Source organism: Nycticebus coucang, chromosome 14 (assembly GCF_027406575.1).
Source record: "Nycticebus coucang isolate mNycCou1 chromosome 14, mNycCou1.pri, whole genome shotgun sequence".
In the NCBI taxonomy this organism is placed as follows: Eukaryota; Metazoa; Chordata; class Mammalia; order Primates; family Lorisidae; genus Nycticebus; species Nycticebus coucang.
The window spans coordinates 20,921,054-20,944,026 of record NC_069793.1 but is presented as its reverse complement, the minus strand read 5'-3'; the positions used below and the strand labels follow the sequence as shown (position 1 = coordinate 20,944,026).

Below are 22,973 nucleotides of genomic sequence, written 5' to 3'. Positions count from 1 at the left end.
CCAAAAGATCTTTTTCAGAGTAGAGTGTTTTCTCACCCACATTGTTCAGAACTGTCAGCTTTTAGTGGGTTTTAGGTTTGTTTTTAAATTCCCTGCAGGCAGTGCATCCGCTTGTTGCCAGCTCTCTGGAAGGACAGCTCCCACTGCCTCGTCCTGGGCACACTGACAGCCAGAAGCTGCCAGGTGGCTGGTTGTGGGGGGAGGGAGATGGACCTTGGTCAGAGGGTAGAGCTGTGGGTGAGTCCTGCAGTAGGACCAGGTAGACTAGATGCAGGCGGGACAGAGCCTGGCATCCTGGGGACCCCCGAGTCGGTACATGTTTGGCTGCAGTCCCTGAAAGCCACCAGGGTTCCAGCACCATCTGTGTGCCGTGCCTGGCGTTAGGAGGGCCCGGCCCTGAGAGCTCCATCCGCACAGTGCAGTTCTCCCCTGCCTGGGAGGCTGTGCTCCTCCTGGGGAAGTGGTCTGCCCCTCGGTGGGAGCCCTGCCCGCCCTCCCTCCCTCCCTCTCCATCCCTTTTCCTTTCAGCAGTGCAGTCTGTGGAGGCAGCTGTTCTAATTAAAAATCTCATAAATGCCAGGAGATAAGGATCCAGGGGTTTTGTTTTTTATTTCTGCTGAGACTCCCCAGAGGGTCTCTTTGGTAGGAAAGGTCCCTTTGGAGCTGAGATTTTCTCCTAGGCTTCAAAGACAGGGCTTCTTAGGAACAGGACATCTGTTTAAACTGAACTTGAACTGAGAGGCAGGAGGGTATGGAATTTCTGTCTCCAGGGAAGGCTCTGCAGGCTGCATCCTGCTATCCCATGCTGGGCAACGGCTCTCAGTAAATGCAGAGGACAGTGGCCAGGCTTCAGGGTACCTGCTGTCCACATAGTGTCCAGGCCTATGACCTCAAAGGCTTCCCTACCCAGGACAGGCAGCCGGGAGAACAGGGGCAACAGTGCTGGCCCCTCCTGCGTGAGAGGTCCTGGTGGTCCTCAGAAATCTCTTTCCAGCTGGGGACATCCCAGCTCTTGGTGTTTGTGCTAACAGAGTCCCCTTCATCCTTCCTGCTTCCCTCCCTTTTCTTTTCCCCTCAGATGTTCACTGAGCACCTGCTGGGGTTCAGAGATTAAAAACTCCCAATCCCTGACCTCAAAGTGCTCACAATCTGATACAACAACCAGGTTACTCTCAAAAGTTCAGCACTTTGATTGTGTGTGTGCAGCTGTTGTTAAGACAATAAAGCATCAATTCAGAGAGCTTGGAAAATGGAGGGAAAAGAAATCATTCACTTCCTTTCTCAGGACAAGAGGCTCTTTCCTTTCCTGCTTTTGTTCACACTCAGGCACGTATTCAACAGTTGCCACCAGAAAGTTCATCCAGTGTGGCTTCCTGCTGTCCTCTGTTCCTTGTTCCTGGGCATCCCAGGGCTGAAGGGCGCCTGCTATTGGATATGCAGCTTCCTGTGTCCCCTGTTCCCTGCGTGCTCTGGGAAGGGTGGCCAGGGTCGAGCAAATAAAATCACAGTACGCCCAGCTAAATTTGACTTCCATCAGTTCATACTAAAAGCCTGCTCCATGTAGTATACTATTTGGGGACCTTAACTAAAAGATTATTTGTCGTTTATCTGAAATTCAGACCTAACTGGGCAATCTATCTGGCTGATGTGTTTTCTTTCCCTTTTCATGAGGAATGCTCGCCCTAACTTGAATCTCTCCTGGTTTTTGACCACACCTCTGTATTGCTCTGTGGTTCAGCATACTTGGAGGTCATTGCATCTCTGTAGGTCCCCTCTAGGCATGCCCCAGCCTCCTCCCAGAGCCTCCAGTGACTGCAGATATTTGATTTGCTCCCTCTGGGGGAGGGGATGAGAGGGGATGGTGGGAGGCATGAATTAGCGCTCCCTCTCGGGCCTCTTAGGGCTGCTATCCTCCATTGGGGACCAGCCTTTTGGCAGGATGCAAACAGCAATTGTGTTCTTGCCATGCTGGGAGCAAGGGTTTCAGGATGTTGGGTCAGGCTGCAAATCCATAGAGGTTGGTGACATCTTTCTCTCCATCAATGAACTTATTTTTCATGCCAAGGCAGCTTTAGGGTGATAAATATATAACACGAAGTGGCAGATAGTAAAAAGAAAAAAAAGTGATTGGTAGCTGGGAAGACAGGGTGTTGCCTTGTGGTTAAGTGGATTTTCTGTTTAACTCAGGGTTAAGTAGAAAACTTGTTTTGATTCAACCTGTGTTGCTGTGAATCTCTCTGAAATGTATCGGCCGGCTCCCTGGTTTTCCTAAGTGCAGTGTAATGAGCATAATTGAATCTCTCTGCTGGCGGAGGGTCCTGCGGGGTGTCTAGGCTCACTGTTGTCGATGTTGGTCCCACCGTGCACCCTGTGCTGAGGCCTGAGAGCTGAGTGTGGGCTGGGCACTCTGCAGTGGCCCTTCCCATTTGCTGCTACTTCATTCTCCCTCCCCAGCTCCCCTGGGGTGGCACTCAGGGGAGACCATCATGTGGTGTGGTGGAAGCTGAAGCCCACCTGGCAAAGGACTTGACCAGATCACATCTGCCTGCTGGAGGTCCTGGGCCTGGAGCCAGCAGAATGGCTGTGGCGTTGGCCCTGATTTGGGTCCTGGCGCTAACGTTTCTGGCTGAGAGACCATTATTAAGCTTCTTAAGCCTTGGTTTCTCCATCTGTGAATTGGACATGCTGACCTTTCCTTGCAGAGCTGCTATTGGAGTTAAACGAGGTGAGTATGTGGGTGGCAGCACAGCAGGGCCTTCCTATAGCACCCCTCACTAAAAAAGAAGTCAAACACACCAGGCCTGGGAGCTCACATTTGGCCTCTTTTCATCCAGCCATCCCCTTTCCACCGAGCACTGCTGATGTTACAGGCAGACCTTGGAGCCCTGACTCCGCCCCTAGTTCCCTGTGCGACTCCAGTTCTGGGCCTCAGTTTCTCCCCTGTAAAGTAGGGATCTTCCTGGTGACCTGCTTCGAAGGCTGCCCTGAGGATTCACAGGGAGAGAGCTAAGGAAATGCTATGTCAGGGTTGGCCATTGTCATTCTAGGATTTGGTTAAGTGAGTCTGGGCTAACTGATCTTCTCTAGATTTGGTTCATATGCTGAAATTCCATTTTAATGGGATTGGGCTTTGGGCCTAAGCCCCCTGTTAGTGCCCTGGGAGTTTGCGTGGGCGGCCTGGAGAGAAGGGATGGAGGAAAGATACTCCCTCTGTAGAGTGGGCTTCCTGCCACTGTCTGGCTGACGTTTCCCCTCCCTGGGAACTTACCTGGGCCTGGTCCTAAGAAAAGACATGGAGGAACTGGTGGGCAGGTTAGGAGGGGCAGACTTCTGCCCTGGCACAGCTCCTGCCAGGGCTCCCCTGCCTGGGGGATGCTGGCCCTCCAGTAACCTCTGCCTGGGACCTTCTGTGTCCCCATCTTTGTGTGTCGGATGTTTCTAGCATTTCAAGGGGCATTTGTTTTTCTCCGTATCAAGGGATCCATGGAGCACAGAGGCCTATCTGTGTGTGACCTCTAAATCCTCCATGGTGTGTCAGGTGGCGGGGGTTCGAGGGGATACTCTGCCAAGCCAAGCCCTGGCACCTTGTCATCAACTCCTGGTGACCCACACCTACTCCTGCCGAGCCACTGTCTGGCTTTCCAGCTCACCCACTTCCAGGCACCCCAGGGGACTCTGCGGGGGTGGGCAGGTTGCAGCTAAGTAAACAGTCACTTTGGTATTTTAGGAAAGGAACAGCAGCCTTGTGCACAGCCCCTGAGTAGGGCTGGTTTATTTATGCGTTTATCTTTAATGGGAAGGCTGAGAGAAATTGCATGGTTTGTGAATATTTACAGGCAAATTACTACAGGGAGGAAATGAATTCATTCTCTCTCCTTTCCCACTGTTAATAGATCACACTGTGGTTCCCTGAGGCCTGCCTCCCACACCCCTCCCTTCTCTTGCTTGCAATTCTTTGTAGCCTTTATGCCAGCTCCAGGAGGGGTGATTGGGTAGATGTGCCAATTTAATTCACTGTGCATTTATTGAGTGCCTACTGTATGCCACATCCTGGTTCAGAGGCTGGGGGTACCAAGGTAGGCACTCCATGCATGGGTTTTGACAGGACTCTGGGTGCTTGGTAGAGGTGATGCCCCTTGTTTGGGGCCTTGAAGGACCTTTTTTCCAGCAGAAAGGGTATCCCCTGCTGGACCTGATTCTTTCCATTTCTGAGCCAAGTAGGGAGAAGGAAACCAGGCCTAGCACACCCCCAGTTTAAGGGCCCGAGTTGGCATGTAATAGTCTCTTATGGGGCAAGGGGAGTTTCTCCTTTAGCTCCCCTTGCCTTGGCCAGGCTGCCGGGGTGTCACACCTCCCTCCCTTCTCCTGGCAGGCATCGCTAGTCAGCTGTGGCACTTCCATTGGCTCCAGAATCTTCAGTAAAGCTGGCGAGGCAGGCACTACTGGGATGAAGTCAGAGGGCCTTCCGAGGACAGCTGTACCTTAGGATTAACTTGCTGATGGCTCTGAGATGAGGATATGGCTTTTTCTGTTTGGGCCTCAGTTTCCTTACCTGTAAAATGGGGAGAGAGATGGCCCACTTGATCTCTAAGGATCTTTTCAGTGCTAGCCAGCCCACGCTTGTTAACCTATGCCTTTATTCATTCCACAAATCATGGCACTGGGTGGGGCCCTGGGAATGCAGTGGTGATTGAGGCAGCATAGACCTGGCCTCCTGGAGCTGACAGTCCTGGTGGGCTATGGGTCTTAGAATCTTAGGTATTGAGGTTAGCTGAGACCAAGGGCAGGGCTGGCCTTGACTCTTCCACATGGCAGCCAGTGAAGCCACCTGTCCAGTGGCTTGAGGTCCTGGGGATCCCTTGGGACATCAGTGTTAGTCTCTGAGTCCACACGTCATACATTGTCCCAGAGGATGGTCAGATGCCATTGGGTTCAGCCTAGGTTCCAGGATCTGGTAAGTCAAGGGAGGAGCTTGTATGGCCTCTGGGACCCTGTGAGGGCCTCAGGCCAAGTGTCATAGACCTGGGCCTTTCTCAGCACAGCAGAAACCTCCTTGGTGCTCGGCTTCCTTCTAGGTCCACGTGTTCCTCCTCAATCCAGGTCGCATGAAGTGGGAGAAGCCGTTTACCCTCAGAATTCTGAAATGGGGCCAAGAAGAGACTAGAAATTCAGAACTATCTAGAGACGCCTTAGTCCCAGATGCTCTCAGATGCTGATGAAAGCGCTCTGCCCTTCCTGTATTCAGGGGGGGCTCCTCCCTGCCTGCTGTGCCCCCCCCAGGCTGTGTGCCTTTCTTGAGTCCTCCTGTTTCATTCCTCCCTCTGTGCATCATTCATTCATTCCTGTATCCACTCCTTCACTCCTTCTTCTACTCAATCATTCATTCCAGTACGTGTTCGTAGCAGTGACTCAGACAGAAACATGGCCTTTGCCTCAGGGAGCAACCCTTCTTGTTCCAGTCCACAGACTTCATTATTTTCTTCACGGTTTTGAGGTCTATAAGGAGAAAATGACCTCAGGCCTCCATACTTGGTTTTGGAACCAAGAAGCTTTTGAATCCAGTCTCTGGTACTTACTAGCTGTGTGACCTTGGCTGTGTCGTGTCATCCTCAAACCTCAGTTTCCTCCTCTGTAAAACAGGGCTCATGGTCCTCACCCCTAGGGAGTGTTTGGGCCCTGTGGATAGCAGCTGTGAGCAGTGACTTGGGGACTTCTGTGTCCATCCACAAATGCTGCTGGAAACAGGGCTCTTCTCCCTGCCAGCTTCTTAGGCCTGGGGTGAGGGGTGGGAACAGGGAGGAAGAGTTTTGAAGTCCTGGTGAGTCCTGGAGCTTGTCTGTGGAATTCCTACTTTTCAGGCATGCTTGGTAAGTTTCTTCTTTCTGTCCCTTTAAGAGAAAGAGGTTGAGAAAGGACTGGCTTATCACATACATTAAGGAAATACGATGCTCTTGAAGTTTCTGCAGAGGACAGGAGGAGCAGCCAAAAATGGGTGGCTTAGTCATCTTGTGGCTACAGGGTGGCTGGAGGGCCCTTAGCCAGTTGCCTCCGCTGTAGAGGAGAGACAGTGAAGCCTGTTGGGAAGCTTGGACCACCTCGCTGTTGTCGGCAGGTTGAGGGCTGTGGATGGCACCTGCTCCCCTCCTCACCTGGTTCCTCAGGGAGGCAGGTGGGACTTCTCCATGCGGGCCCAGAAGCTGGGGCTGGCAGGGGCCTGCGGGGACCAGGAGGTGATTGCATGGCTGTTTTGTTTGTTTGGTTTTAAAAATGTTCTAACACCTTTAACTGGTCATTGGAAAGGATGATGGCCAACTTCTTGAGAAGGGAGACACAGACACATGTGCAGGATGTGTGTGTAGGACTTAGCTTCTTGATGGATGGGACACGTCCTGCCCGTCATCATTGCTCCAGAGCTGTGGCAGCACACGATAGGAGCCAGTGGGTCTTCACTGGATGATAAATGAGTGGAATCCCCCAGCAGTTTGTGCCAGGCGTCTGTCTTCTCCCATGTCCCTGGGCGTGTTTGGCAACAACATGGGACTGCAGAGCCTTTTGAAATAGTCCAAGTATTGCTTTCCTACACTTTTATCTAGCAACTTTTTTTCTTTCCCCCCTCAATAAACTACAAACTTTATTGAGGTATCCTTTGTATACAGATCTAAATCGTACGGGTCACTCCATTTTGATCTTATATATATATCAGTCCCATCAAGATACAGAACTTCACCATCAGCCCAGAAAAAGTTCCCTTGTAATCCTCCCCAGGGGTGATCACTGGTCTGTTTCCTGTTATTCTAGATTAGCTTTGGCTGTTCTAGAACTTTCTATAAATGGCATCCTACAGGATGCACTCTTGTGTCTGGCTTCCTTTGCTCAGCTGAAGGTTTCTGAGGTTCATCTGCTTGTTGCCTGTGTCAGTAGTTCGTTACTTTTCATTGCTGAGTAGTACTCCGTCTTATGTATTTACAGTAATTTGTTTATTCCTTCACTTTTTGGACATTTTGTTGTTTCCCACTTTTGGCAACTACAGAATCAAGCTTCTATGCACATTTGAGTACAGGTCTTTGTGTAAACACATGCTGGTTTTTTTTTTTTTCCTCCTGGGTAAATATCTTGGAACTTAGTAAATGTGTTCTAGGGTAGGTGTATATTTAACTTGGAGGAAACTCCCAAGCTGTTTCCCAAAATGGTTGTATCATTTTACATTTCCACCAGCCCTCCGGGAGAGGGCTTGACATCCTGTTCAACCCTAGCTATGGTCAACTGTTTAATTCTACACGTTCTGACAGTTGTGTGATGAGGTCTCATTGTGGTTTTGATTTGTACGTCCTAACCTAGCTAGTGATGTTGAGCATCTTTTCACGGATTTATTGTCTTTCGAATATTTAAAGTGGCCCCATGCCCATTTTAAATTGGTTTGTTTATCTTTTTATTATGGAGTTCAAGAAATTCTTTAATATCTAGAAGAAAACATAGGAGAATCTCTTTATGACTTGAGGGAGGTGTAAGAATAGCAACCATAAAAAGAAAATTTGATGGATTGGATTTTATTCAAATTAAAAATGTATGCTCAAAATGTAGGAAGCTGCAGACTGGGAGGAAATTATTACAACATGTGTACCTAGGACGTACTGAGACCATTTCTGAGGACTTGTTACGCCAGGCACTGGCCTGATCCTGATCCACAACCCCGCTCCTTGCCACAGTCTGAGTGCTGTGTATGAGCCCCGATCTGATGAACAGCCTGCCCCTGCTTAGCTCCCAGAGCTCTCAGGGAGAGATCAGTCCCAGCCTCCTCGACATGTCCTCCAGACTCTGTGTGCAGCCCCGGCCCCTCTCCCTTGCTGTCTGTGCCCGTGACTTGTCCTCCGGACTCTGTGTGCAGCCCCGGCCCCTCTCCCTTGCTGTCTGTGCCTGTGACTTGTCCTCCGGACTCTGTGTGCAGCCCCGGCCCCTCTCCCTTGCTGTCTGTGCCTGTGACTTGTCCTCCGGACTCTGTGTGCAGCCCCGGCCCCTCTCCCTTGCTGTCTGTGCCCGTGACTTGTCCTCCGGACTCTGTGTGCAGCCCCGGCCCCTCTCCCTTGCTGTCTGTGCCCGTGACTTGTCCTCCGGACTCTGTGTGCAGCCCCGGCCCCTCTCCCTTGCTGTCTGTGCCCGTGACTTGTCCTCCGGACTCTGTGTGCAGCCCCTGCCCCTCTCCCTTGCTCTGTGTCCGTGTTGTGTGTTGTGGCCGCTGGTGTCTCAGTCCCTTCACAGAGGCTGTTCTCTGGAACACACTTTCTGGCTACTCACGAAGCTACTTCCTTCCCTGCTTCCAGCTGGAGTGGACACTGGCCATAGGGCTTGATTCCAGGGGGCCGTGCTGGGGCGGACGTCCTCCCTTTAGCTGCTGGGGCATGGGGAGGACTGAGGAGGCCCTGGGAAGACTCTGGGGCTCAGATCACCAGCTGATCACTAACCAGCACCAGCCTGCGTTAAGGTTTTGTTTGGTCCCACTTTGATGGCTTCTGTTTCTAGCTCTGGTCTAGTTTTTTCCAAAGCCTTTTTATTCTTGTCTTTACAATAGTTGTGGCAGTCCATTAACTTCCACAAAGGCCGTAGATTTTGAGATTGTGCTCAGGCATTGGTGCTCTCAGCTTGGCCCCCCACCAGGCATGACTTCTTGCTATCAACTGTCTGAGGGCCCTGTGCTATCATTTCGTGTATTATCACAGTGTAATGAAATACTGTTGTAAGATCCTTTATTCACTGTCTGTATCCCAGGACCCCAGACTCCGTGAAGGCAACCACCGCTCTGACTGGTTCTCAGCTGTATCTCTAGTACTTAGGGCTATGCAGGGCACACAGGAATTGCCCCATGAATCGGCCAATGATGGTTAATCAACCAATACTGGCAAGTAAACAACCCAAGTGGCCTCCCCATTTTCTTTTCCTTTTTTTTGAGACAAGAGTCTCACTTTGTCACCCTCTGTAGAGTGCTGTGACATCATAGCTCACAGCAACTTCAAACTCCTAGGCTCAAGCAATCCTCTTGCCTCAGTCTCCCAAGTAGCTAGCTGGGACTATAGGTGCCTGCCACCAGATCCAGCTACATTTTTTCTGTTTTTAGTAGAGGTGGGGGTCTCACTTTTGCTCAGGCTGGTCTTAAACTCCTGAGCTCAAGCAATCCTCCCCCCTCAGCCTCCCAGAGTGCTAGGATTACAGATGTGAGCCACTGCACCCACCTCATCTCCCCATTTTTTCACTTGAGAAACTGAGGCTCCGGGGAGTTCAATGGCTTGTTAAGAGTCTCATGGCTGGTAAGAGGTAGAATCAGGAGTGAACGGCAGATCTGGTTTCGAGTATTTCTGCCCTAAGGCGGCTACACTCCTTATTCTAAGTTTAAACCCAGTAATGCGAGTGGCAAAAGCTGTAAAAATGTGGAGCACTATATAAATAAAATGTATCATTAAAAATATCTGTGGTGATTTTAATCATCCCTAACCACAGTAATGAGACAAAGTGTTGTTCTAAATCTGGGCAGGGCTGAGTGCTAAAATCCAGATGTTTGACCCAGGCTTGATGTATTCTGCATTGTGAGAGCTTTTGTTATGTTAAGTGTTGATGAGCCGCAAAAGGATGTTTATAGGATACATGTAGGGGATAGATCGTAACAACACACCGGACTTAGGAGTACCCACCACCCAGACCCGGAAACACTGCAGACCTGGTGGGCTGAGCCCGTGCCCCTCTCCCGTCCCGGGTTGTGGACGTCACCTCCTCTGGCTCCTTTCTCAGGGCTCTCCCCAGTCCATCCCTTTAATGTTTCTCTCCACAGCAAGTGCTTGTGGAGCTCTGGCCGCAGGTAGAGTTACAGAGCTTCTGAATCCCACCCTGCAGCCTGTTGTTAAAGAGGAAGAAATAAAGGCGATTTTTCTTCCCCTCAGACAAAGATGTTCTTCTGGTGGTGTGTGCCCCCTCCCCCCCAGCGCCCCTGAAGCCAGCTTTCTCCCTCAAATGCCCCCTTTGTGTTTTGGCCCACATTGCAGCCCCCTGTGAGTTTTTTCCACAAAGTGCTTGTGGCTTTGGCAAAGGTAGTTTTGTAATGTTTATAATGTTCCCTTTGTCTAGAGGCTTTTTCCTTCGTTCCTTTTCACTCTGAGCGTATTGGGTCATTGACTGGACTTAGGAGAACTTTAGTCTGAGCAGAGCTTTGGTCTGAGCAGAACTGGACTCGGCAGAACTTTGGTTTTAGCAGAACAGGACTTAGCAGGGCTGGACTTAGCAGAACATTGTCCTGGGGTGCCTCACTTTTGCCACCTACCAAACAGTGGTGCCAGGGCAGCACGGATCCTGGGGGGCTGTGGGCAGAGGGGCAAGGGTGGGAGGAGCCTGTGGCAGGCAGAGGACTTGCTGGCAGAGGGTTATAAATGCTTGCCACCTGATATCTGCGCAGCCTGGGGCAAGTCACTTCAGTCCTTACATTCTCTGCCCACAGGCTATATACTGCAGTAGCACCTGCTTGCTGGGACGCTTTGAGGGTTAGGCCTGTGACATGCTGAGCACTGTGCTTCTATGCAGCCAGGTAGCTGTTGTCACAACAGCTGAGGCAAGGGCACCAGGGATGCCACAGTCCACCACCACCCCGCCCCCACCAGCAGTTTGGGATTTATAGGCCTTTGCATTCCTGATGCTATGTGAAGTGGGCTGGGTGTCTGTTGTATTCCCATTTGACAGATGAACACACTGAGGCTCAGAGAACTTGAGTTTGTGGTCTCCTGCTGGAAAGTGGCTAGAGCAGAGTGAGGCCTCCTTTCTCTCCCATGGGCTGCCCTCCCCGGGCAGAGGTGGGACAGGCTGCAGGGAAAGAGGCTCTGTGGGTCTGGGCTTCGAAACCTGACACTAGGGAAGTTCAGAGTGAAATGGGGGGGAGGGGTGGTCCTTGATGTCTCCCTGCCAGTTTTGTGGCATCTGTTAGTCCCAGGGCCTTTCTCCCCCAGGCCAGCTGGTGAGTGGCAGTAGCACAGGGATCTGGGATGGCAGACGGTCAGCACTGGCCTTTGTTCACTGTGGACCCACTAGGAGCTGGCTCGGGTTGGCAGGGCAAATAATTGCTATCTCCATTTTGCAGATAAAGAAAAAGGCTGAGAATCCAGAACATGGGCATAGGCACTAACTAGCTAAGCTTTTTTCCTGGCTCACCTCACAGTTGGCAGTTGGAGTTTTGGACAGCCAGGGACCCAGGAAACGGGTAGGATTATTAGCCGTGCGATCTCATCAGCTCTTGTGGCTGCATTGTTGCCCAGAACTTTCTGTAAGCATGGGACTGTTCTATATGTGTGCTGCCCAATATGACAGCCACTTGCCACATTGAACACTTCTAAATGTGCCTGTTGCAACTGGGGGACTGGCATGGGATGCTAATTTTTATCTAATCTTTATGAGTTTAGATGTGAAGCGTGGATAGTGGCTGCCATGTTGCGTAGTGTAGGTTGAAGGAGGGTTTTTCTGCAAAGGAAAGGAAATATTCACAAGAGCCCGTGGCTCCTTGCTGGTGACTTTGTCCCTCCTGTATCTGGAGAGCTGGACAAGATTAAGGAGGTCATGTGTCAAAGCTGATTTTACACTGATTCCCTTTCTACTGCTCCACAGAGAGGAGAGGGCCAAACGACAGGAAGAATTCATACGTGTGTCTGGTGTGGCTTTTCTGCAAACACATCTCTGCGGGATGCTTGGGACCAACGTGTGGAGGAAACCTCAGGGAGCAGGGCGGTTGTGCTTTGTGGAGGGCCTTTCTCCCAGCTTTCTGTTACAGCTGCCTGTGTCGTCCAGAGAACAGGAACAGCAAAGGAAGGCAGACCTGTGGGTTTTTCCTTTGCGTTCACCCGACAATAATGCCCTTGTGCCAGTCCCCGGCTTTCATTCACCCAGGGAGAGAGCATTGCATGAACTCATCAATGAATTCTTTTCACAGCTTACCAGTGTTTACACGAGGCAGAGCCAGGATCACCAGAAAAGCTGAGGTTCTTTCTCACTTCCCAACAGATACAAGTCAGGGGCGGGAGAATGAAACAACCGCTCAATGTCCAACCTTGCAGGGATCGTCCCATCAGTAGCTGACACTGAGATTAAATTGTCCAGTGTGCAGCCTTTGGAAGAAAAATAGTTCTATTAGTTTTTGCCTCTGCTAAGGAAAAAGCTCTCTTTGTTCCTTCGTGAACTTGCTATGTGGCTTAGGACTTGTTACTTAACCTCTCTGAGCCTCAGTCTCCTCTCCTGATGATAGAGGCTCATAGGAATTTGATGAGACAAAGCTGACAAGTGCCAAAGCTCTGTCCACCCTTGAAAGTAGCTTATGATGTTGTTGGGGAGGGTGATCTGGGAGCCAGTCAGGGGTGAATTGCGTGCCTCACACCCAGAATTATGGTATTAGTGGAACGAGAAGGAAACAATACCCTACATCAGTAGGAAATGAGTCTTTATTTTTGTTGTCTGTCAGCAGGATGCTCCAAGCATTGGAAAAGGAAAAAACAATAATAACTGTGTTCAACAGATATCTCTGGGGGCTCTGGGGAGGGGTAGCCCAGGGCCCCTCCTTCCAGGTCTCATCTGTGTGGGACAGTACAGGGCTCAGAGGAGCTGGGAGGCCCTTCTGGAGCATTGGTCCCATGCCAGTGCCTTTTTCTGGGCGATCTGGCTAGTACACAGAGTAGCTGGGTCTCTTGGGGTTTCCTCAGGACGATACCCCTTTTGAGGGTGTCCTCATCTTGTACCTGAATCTGAGACCTCATGGACTCACTGCCCTTGTCTGGTCTCTGGGGCAACAGCTTCACTGCTGAACTGTAAGAAGTGTGGCTGCTGCATGTGTGAGCTCTGCGTGTGCCTCTGGGTGTGTGCATGTGCATGCTTGCTCTGAACTAGAGGAGAACGCAAAGGATATGGAGTGATCGATGTCTAGGTAAACCTGCAACCTGGCCGGAGTGAGATACAGCATGAGCCTTGGAATCCTACTTCCCCCCTGAGCCTCAGCTTCCTCATCTGTGGAGTGGGACTGCTGAAGCCAGTGCACAGGGGAGAGAGGAGGTCAGCAGAGGGCCAGGAGCACAAATGACAGCCAGGTCATTGATAGCCAGGACAGGATGACGTTGTGATATTGTCATCCTGAAGTTGGCTTCCTCTTGGTAGTACCTTTAGGAAGCAGCATTTTTGTGTCCGAGACAGGAGTGTTCCTTCTCCTGGGTCCTCCATTCTCTTGGGGACATTCCATTTAGTGCCTCTCCTGAGACCCATCTCTAGGCCCTCAGGAAATGAAGGTTATCCCTGTTCTCAGGGCCAGGCACCTAGCCCTCTGCAGTCCCCACCCTTCTGGGAGACTCCATGTCTCTGAGCTTTGGGGAACTAGACCTGGGATTGGCTTTTCCCCTTCCCCTGTTTCCTCTCACACTGCTGATCCAGCTTTTGGGGTCAGTGCCAGTGGGCAAGTGCTCTGAGCATAGTGCTTGGCCCTTGCCAGACTCCAGTCCAGGGGGCAGAGACCTGAAATGCATTCATAATACCTTCCATGCAAAGTTTTGAACTAATTGGTGCATCTGTTTAATTAATAATGGACATTCTGGGTTCCCTGAAGAGTGTGGGAGTGTCCATCTGGACGCTAGCATTAGGGGTTGGATGGGGCTGGAAGCCTCAGCAGTGATTCTGGAGCTGAGTAATAATTGTCTTGTTGCTACCAGCCCCACCTCCTCAGAGGCAGCCTGGTCACCTCTTTTGTGAGACCATCTCCTCCTTCTGGTCTTCCCTACATCCCCAGCCACTAGGGAGCTAGTCACCAAGGGCAATGGATCTGCTCTGGAAGGAGAGGTGGGCTCTAGGAGCAAGGTGCAATGTACAGAGGCATCGCCACAGAGAGTTCACAGAGGGTGCTGTTCAAGACCCGCAGTGCAGCCCCACAGCCACAGGGTGCAAGGTGCAAGTTCTTGGCTGTGCGTGTGGTCTGCAGACAAGTCATTTAAGCCAGGGAGCTTTGGTTTACAATGCCACTCTCAGAAATTGTTCATTAGCAGTAAATTTGGGGCTAACATTTTATTAATTCATTCAAACTTTTTTTTTCCTTCGGAGATTGAGTCTTACTCTGTTGCCCTGGGTAGAGTGCCATGGCGTCATCATAGCTCACAGCAACCTCAAACTCTTGGGCTCAACTGATCCTCTTGCCTTAGCCTTTCGAGTAGCTAGCTGGGACAATAGGCGCCTGCCACTTGGCTAAGTTTTTATATATATATATGGTTTTTTTTTTTTTTTTTGTAGAGACAGAGTCTCACTTTATGGTCCTCGGTAGAGTGCCATGGCATCACACAGCTCACAGCAACCTCCAACTCCTGGGCTTAAGCAATTCTCTTGCCTCAGCCTCCCGAGTAGCTGGGACTATAGGCACCCGCCACAATGCCCGGCTATTTTTTGGTTGCAGTTTGGCCGGGGCCGGGTTTGAACCCGCCACCTTCGGCATATGGGGCCGGCGCCTTACCGACCGAGCCACAGGTGCCGCCCAAGTTTTTATACTTTTAGTAGAGTAGGGTCTTGCTCTTACTCAGGCTGGTTTCGAACACCTGAGCTCAAATAATCCATGCACCTCGGCTTCCCAGAGTGCTAGGATTACAGGCATGACCCACCGCACCTAGCCCATTCATTCAAACATTTTTATTGCACACCTACAACATCCAGCAGGCACTGTTCTGGATACTTGGGTTGTAGTAGTGGAAAAAATTCTTCCCTCGGGGAACTTTTGCTCTAGTGTTGAGAGACAGATAATTAAATATGCATTGAGTGTGAATTTATTTATATCACTAAATGTTTGTATAACATATAAATATATATTTATAATTTTAAGAGCATAACAAATATATATTTGTCATTGGCTCATACTTTAATCATACATCTCTCTATATATAGAAGTGAGACATTCAGCCAGGGAGACCTCTCAGAGGGCTGCCCTTTACACAAAGCCCTGAGGTGAGGATGCCTAGAGCATCTGTGGGACCGAGAGTTTCAGGCAGAGGGAGCCGCAGGCAGGCAGGGCTCAGTGCAATGAGGGGCGATGGGTCCCAGGCCCTGAGCCCATGAAAGTATTTGGGAACAGGAAAGGTCACATGGGGCCTTGTAGGTGATTGTGAGGACTGTGGTATCTATCTTTATGGATCCTTGGCACACAGCAGGTGATACATAAGTGTGCATTCATTCATTCATCCATTCCATTTTGTAGCACTTTTGGGGGATTCATAGATAATCTGGTGTCTGGTGGTCCCCCCACCATGGGCTTGGTGGAGCTATTTGGGGGTGCTGTGGTAACCGAGGGGTCTCTGTGCCTCTCTGACACCTTCAGGTGGAGGAGGATCAGGGAAGGCCTCTCCAAAGAGTTGAGGCTGCAACTCACTCTTGAAGGATTCTTCCACCTGGGGTCATGCCTGGGAAGGACATGCTGGGCAAAGGGGATACAGCAGTAGCATATTCCGTGGGCTGGAGGGTCTAGGTGGCTTGTGGGGAAAGGGTCAGAGGCCCAGGGTTTGAGGTGTATGTGGAAGCCGCAGGAGCTGAAGCTGGGTGGCTGTGGTGCAGTTCCAGCAGGCCCCACAGTGGGACCCAAGGTCAGGTTGTTCCAGAAGCAGACCCTGAGGTGAGTGCAAGTGATTTACTAAGGATGAGCTCCCGGGGGAAGGGGGAAGAAGCCAGGCAAGCATGAGATCCAGGGCCAAGTCCCACAGAAGGGGGATCTGGGGGGCCAGCTATGCCTCAGAGTTTGCCCTCCATTGAAGCCGAGGAGCTGGGCATTCCTATCCATACTGCTTGGTCATTAGCTGAGAAGGTGGATGGCTCAGAGCACTTTCCACTCCCAGCTCATGGGGCAGAGCAGCTCCACAGCTCAAGGGCCACCTGCTGAAGAAGGGTCATAGGTGCATGTGTCAGAGCAAATGCACGGGAGCCAGGGTGCAAGTGTCAGAGGGAAGTGGCTGAAGCTAAGGTGACCAACCATCCAGGTAATCTGGGACCCAGGAGCTTCCTGGGACAGATATCTCTGAGCCAGAATGGCTGGTCATCTTGTACACCACCAGTGTCCACCACTATGTCTCAACCTCCTTGATCCTCAATTTTCTCTTCTGTCAATAGGGACCACACTAGAGGCAACTAGTGGTGGTGAGAGTTACCACAGAGTACTCAGGCAGAGCACATGGCTTGACTAGAAGCCACTGGAGGCGTGTTTGCTCTGCAAGCCTCCCCTTCACTTGCTGGGCACCAGGTGACACCAAGCCCTGGAGTGATGAAAGCAGATGTGTCTACAGCTGGGGTCCTCCTGCTTCTTTGCCTCCTCCTGCACCATCCCCTCCCTAATCGTTGGACAACTGCCCCTGGGTTGAGGCCTCGGAGAGGAGGAGGCTGTGCCTTTAAGTGTTCGAGCAGCACTGAAATGTTATGACAGTGCATGCACAAGGGATGCCGTTTCCAAGGCAACCCCACACTAAGATAAGCAAGCCATCTATATTTTTTTTCTGGAAGGTTGAGGAACAGGGGGGTGAGGGGGGAATTAGGCGATCTGTCAACGGGAGGGACTTGAAAGCAAGAGCCATGTCCATTAATCCTGGAGCTCCGACTGCTTTACTCAGAAATGAGCCATTGGAGGAGGGAAATGCGGGGCCCCTTCCCTGGCACCCCATGTCCTGGCCTCGAGCCACAGGTTCCTTGAGCAAGAGGAAAAAGGAGAAGGAGCTGTGGTCAAGTTTTGTCTGAGAAATTGCAGCCCTCCAGATTCCACCAGCTTCACCCCTACTAAGTGTTTCCCATAACCAGGGAGACCTGGCTCAAGCAGCCAAGAGCACTGTGCATGTGTGTGTGTGGTGGGGGGGTGTGTGTGTGTGCATGAGGGCGCACACTCAGGGTCATTGGTATTATGAATTCAGGCTCTGAACTCAGACAGGCATAAGCTAGAATTCTGGCTCTGCCAGTGGCTGGAGTATTGGACAAGCTACTTAACCTGCTGAGTCCTCAGCTTCTTCATCTGTAAAATGGCAACAATAATGAAAGTGCCTGTCTTGTAAGGTGAACATGAAGATTTAATGAGAGAATGTATATGTAACAGTGCTCAGCACAGTGCCTGGCACACAGTAGGTGCTTAATAAATGCTAATTTTTAGCATTCATTCTAATCAACTGACCCAGTGGGGAAAATAGTGCCACTTTGGTTGATGCATGAAAGAGAGGATCCTCACTGGCTTTAGGTGGACGTCAGCCCTGTCAAAGAGCTGCTGCCCTTTCTGCCCTGGAAACTTCCTGGGGTCTTCCCATCACAGATCTAAATCCTCAGCATGGCTGGCTCCTCATCCTCACCACGTGCATTCCTTCACTGAGCCACCAATTCCTGTCTTCAGGCCAGCTGCTTCTCTTCTGGGACCAGTCTGTCCCCACTGGCTGACTCCGGTGAGGAAGTGTTTGACATCATCCAAGGGATGCTGCTGCCTAATGCCCTGTTCCTGATGCTGGCAACAGATGATGTTATAAGATGCCCACACTGAAGCCTGCTTGCCTGGGTTCAGGTCCAGTGTCCCACTGCCTGCCCTAGTAACTGTGAGCCAGAACATTCCTCTATAGCTCAGCTTCCTCGTTTGCAAAATACCTCCACTCATCTAAACAGTACGGCAACAGGGTCACAGGAGACCCAATGGGAAGCTAGTGCAAGGGTCTAGGCGAGTGGTGGTGGCCAGCCTGGTACCCAGGTGCAAAGATGAGGCATGCACTGAATTCCTGGTGCTGACTTCACACCCTCTGTCATCTCTCTCTTTTTTTTCTCTCTCTTCTCTGATTTCTATTAAATCTCCTTTTTCTTTTTTTTATTGTATTTTTTTTATTAGTATTAGATCATAGCTGTGTACAGTAATGCAATCATGGGGCACCATACACTGGTTTTATAAACAGTTCGACACATTTTCATCACACTGGTTAACATAGCATTCCTGGCATTTTCTTAGTTACTTAGAGATCTAAAAATAGATCTGCCATTCAAGCCTATAATTCTTCTACTAGGTATATACCCAGAAGACCAAAAATCACATTATAACAAAGATATTTGTACCAGAATGTTTATTGCAGCCCAATTCACAATTGCTAAGTCATGGAAAAAGCCCAAGTGCCCATCAATCCACAAATGGATTAATAAATTGTGGTATATGTACACCATGGAATACTATGCAGCCTTAAAGAAAGATGGAGACTTTATCTCTTTCATGTTTACATGGATGGAGCTGGAACATATTCTTCTTAGTAAAGTATCTCAAGAATGGAAGAAAAAGTATCCCATGTACTCAGCCCTACCATGAAATAAATTTTGGCTTCCATAGGAAAGCTATAACCCAGTTATAACCTAAGAATATGGGGAAGGGGAAGAGGGAGGGGAGGGAGGGGGGACGTTGGGCAGAGGGAGGGTGATTGGTGGGATTACACCTGCGGTGCATCTTACAAGGGTACATGTGAAACTTAGTGAAAGCAGAATATGATTGTCCTCTGTCATCTCTTACTCCTGCCGCTCTGCTTGACCAGGCCCCTGGGGTACAGATCTAATTTCCTGATCTAGGACAGAAAGGAAGAATTTTTGTTTCTAGACCCAGGGGGTCAGTCTTTCCTCTTGGAATCGTAGTTCCCGGGTGTTCTGGGGGGATGAGCCCCGTGCCCTGTGGGCTTGCTCCGTGGGCCTTCAGAGGCTTTGCAGGGGCCAGCACTGCCCACTGCAGGCCTCAGGGGTGGTCTACAGCTGTATATGTACTTCCCTGTGCTTTTTTGTCCTCTTATCCCCCTGGGTAACCCCCCTTGACCTTTCTGCATCACACCTGCATCTCCCTCATTTGCCCCAGTGTCTTGGAGACCCTTTGCCCACAATCAGCTTTTTTGGAGCAGTGAACTGAGCTCAAGGGGTGGCAAGAAGGACGGGAAGAAAGTGGAGGCTCCTGGCTCTTTGCTAATTTATTTTGACAACCATAATTTCATTTTAATTATTTATGACCGTGCTGCAGAGTTCGCTGGCAAGTGACCTGAGTTGTATGTGTTGTGCAGTGGAGGTGGCCTGGCAGTGAGAGATTGGGTTTTAGTTTTTATGATTTTTTTGCTGATTCATGGGAAATGGGTGTCAGGGACCTCTGCTCCCGCCCAGCCCCACTACCATCACCAAAGGATTTTTCCCTCTTCACACCATGGAGATGGAAAGTCTGAACCTTGCACTCAGGGTCTTGGGGTCCTGCCGTGTCATTATTCCTGTTTCCAGCTGGGTGTCTCCTTCAGGGATGCCAGCCCTCTCTGGATACGGCCTGCTTGCCGTGCCCAGGATGGAGTCTAGACCGACAGGGTAGAGAGAATGTCAGTGGTCTCTCCTCCTTGTTTTATGCACCAGGGAAATAATGACCTGAAAATCCTCCATCACCCAGAAGCAGCCAACCAGCAGACCTGCTCACCTGAGGCCTGAGCCCATTCACCCCTCCAGTCTGCCCTCTGGGCACCTGCCCTGGCTGACAGAGTAAAGTAATCCTGGGGGAGTTTGTTAGCACAGAGATTCCTGGGCCCTAGGCCTCAGTCTGCAAGGACTTTCTCAAGCAAATGGTCCTTCATTTTGAGACATTGGCTTAGGGTGTGGCCAGGGCCATGGCTTTATCAAAACCATGGCTGGTGGGTTTCTTACTAGGTGGCCTTCGAGGGTACCAAGAATATCCCTCCACCCCCAGATAGCATCCTCACCTCACTTTAGGTATCACAGGACCTGAAATTCTACCTCTGGAGAGTCTTTCTTTGGGGGTAAGCTTTGCCCTCCATATTCTGGATGTCCCTGAAAGGGGTAAATCACGAAAACCAGGAGGAAGCCCATACTAACAGTCTTCACGTCTGGGGAGCATGTTGCACTGTTGGCTCTTCTGATTTTTCACAACCCAGGGCGGGAGACAAAACAAGATTCCCTCTACCCACACTGATGAGAACCAAAGAAGGTGCCACCTCCAGAGGCACATGGCCAGTGAGTTTGCAAACCAAACTCCTGGACATTTGCGCCCCTGCTGAGCCTGATGGGATGCAGTATTTGGGAAGAGAAGGGGAGGGCCTGAGAGGCTTAGGGGAGGGCTGAGGGAGCAAGAAGGGAGGTGGGGGCCACCGTGGCCACCAAATTGTTTCCCTCTCCGTTTCGCAGCTTGGAAGGCCGAGCAGTGGGACTTGCTGATGGATGTAAGGGGTGATGGGTGGAGGGTGGGAGTACAGGGAGCCACTGATAGGTTTTGTGCCTGAGCACCTGAGAGAAGAGCCTTGCCATTAATGGAAGTGGAGACAGGGCAGACACACCTGCAGTAAATACCTCGCTGATGAGACCAAAAGATTCTTAAGGACCATTTGGGGGCCAGATTCATCATTTCACACCCTTGTGCCTAGTGCTGGGCTTGAGAAGATGAGGATCTCTGCAATGCTTTGGGAAGTGTACATGTGAATGAGGGAGGGGAAAGGGCTCGTGAAGGTATGAAAATGAGGAGTGGATACTTCTTTGCCTAAGGCGAAGAGATATCTGGCCTTTCCCACGTGGGTAACATAGAACACTAACACGTGGGCTTTAACAATTGTGCAGCAAAGAAGTTGAAGAACCAATGGGCATTCTGCCTTCCCTTTTAGAGATTCAAGATGCATAAAGGTTCTGATAAGTCCTGTACAATGGAGCCTATTTAACTTGGTTAAGCCAGCGTTTCCCAAACTTCACTGATGCAGAGCCTTTTTTTTTTTTTTTTTTGCTGGTGTACTTACTAACATCTGAACACTGCCACAGACAGATCCTTCAGGCCACCCTCCCCCCAACCCATATTTACTCCTTGCTGGCTGTCCCTGAAGAGTGCCCTCCCACACAGAGCTCTTGAGAAATCACTATCTGTTGTTGAGGATTATTTTGAAGACTGTACTGTCATTAGCATCATAATTATGACTTTTACTAGTCCTTAAACTTGGCCAGGCAATGATGTAAGTAGTTTCCTTCCATCTTTCATTTAAGCCTCGGAGCAGCCCTGTGACACAGACGCTGTTATCACCATCCTCATTTCACAGCTGGGGAAAACCAGGCTTGGAAGGATGAAGTCACTTGCCCAAGGTCACACAGCTGGAAAGCAGCAGAGCCAGGATGTAGTCACAGGAAGGCTCCAGAGCATCCCTTCCCCCCAGCCTCACCACTGCCTGATCCTGCCAGGGGCTGGGTACCCTCCCCCATCTATCCCAGACCATGGTCAAGCCATAAAAGGGGGCTATTGCTAGCTTGAGTCTGCAATCATCTTGGGCAACCTCCCCAACCCCTACCCTACCCCCAGCCCTCCTGGAACTAATCCCGAGTATATCAGAAGTCCATGGAATTGGAGAGGTTTAAACAGGAAACTGGTATAATTTTGGTCAGGAGCTCAGGCAAGAGTGGTGAAGTTTTGGCCAGGCACAGCCACATCCAAAAGAAATAGAGAGGAAGGGTTTAGGGTTTCAAGTTCTTGTATTTAAGGGATATGAAGATAAATAAAGGAGTTTTATTTAGCCCTGTCCGGGCCTGGCTGTCTTTCGCTGTTTTTGTCTCCCACATCCCCTGGACACCCCCACTCCTTAGTGGATCCAGTGGGATGGGGGCCAGCCAGGGAACCCAGGGCAGCAAAACTCCATCTCTGCCGACTCACCCCTGCCCTGCAGGCCGCCTTTGTGACTTGGCATGTCACGCCCTGCGCCCCTCCATCTCTGCCCCTTCCTCACCCTTACCCTCCTTCTGTTTTTTGTTCTTCTGGGAGCTTACCAGAGAGTGGGCTACTAGGGGGGCTGTCGGTGCAGAGAGGACACAATGGAACTGTTGTGAAACTGCAGGCCACTCCCGCCCCGCCCTGGGGCCCTGTCTGGCATTCCCCTGCCTTGCCCAAGACCTTCTTGAACCCTTGTCCCCTTGGAAAACCAGACTAAACTGGTCTGGTGGGGAGAGGGGTCTTCTCTGCCACAGGGGCCTGTCCCCCATCTCACTTCAACTTAGGAGTGTCCCACTGCCCTTGCGCACCCCATGCCTGGGCCCAAACAACACAACTACAGCACAACGCCAACCTCAGACTTAACAGTTTTATTAGATTAGCAAATTCATTCTTCCCTCTGCTTTCCCCAGCCTAGCCCCCATTCAGCTGCATATGGCAGCCCCTCCAGGTGTGGGATAGGCAAGCTCCCAGTTGGGGAGCCTGTGGCTGGAGGACCAGACTGTCAGCCGCTCCCAGGTATGTCGTATGGGGTAGCATTTAGTGAGTGTTTAGTATGTGCCAGTGATGATCTGTGTGTCTCCAACAACCCCATAAGGCACCGTCATAGCTCACTGCAGGCTTGAACTCCTGGCCCAAGTGATCCTCCCTCCTTGGCCTCCCAATATGCTGGGATTACAGGCTTGAGCCATCACACTCAGCCAGGTACTACTGTTATTCACTTCCTGCCAAAGGGGAAACTGAGGAACAAGGAATGTTGCCTTTGCCCAGGCTTATAGTTAGTGGCACAGCCAGGAGTCAAACCCAGGCAGATGGCCTTCAGAGTGGCACTTAGTCATCCACTGCGCTTACTGGAATGTTCAACAGGTGTCTACTGAGCCAGGCACTCTCTGTCACTGGAGCAGGCTCTCCCAGGGTGCGTGGTTTAAGATTCAGGACATACTTTCAGATCAGTCTTTAGGATGACCATACATTATTACAGCACCCATTTTGACAACAGAGAAACTGAGGTTCAAAGAGTTGCAAAGAATTGGCAGAGGCCCCAGAGCCTGTGGACCTGGCAGATGTGAGGTTGGAGCCTCTTCTCACTCATTTCAATTTCAGTGAAGTCCTCAGCTCAAGGTCAGCGCTCCATAACATACCCGTGTGGTGAACCAAAGCCCAGTTTACTAAATGCAGGAGACCAGGGCCTGGGGCTGGGTGAGCCCCTCTGTATAAGATCAGGCTTCCTAGCCCAGGG

General features: G+C 50.7%; 1 protein-coding gene across 8 annotated transcripts in view; it reads left to right on the top strand.

Annotated features, from left to right (window-relative positions):
• TSPAN18 (tetraspanin 18) overlaps positions 1–22,973 on the top strand; it is a 199,108-nt gene that overhangs the window by 46,400 nt on the left and 129,735 nt on the right. The window lies entirely within an intron of this gene.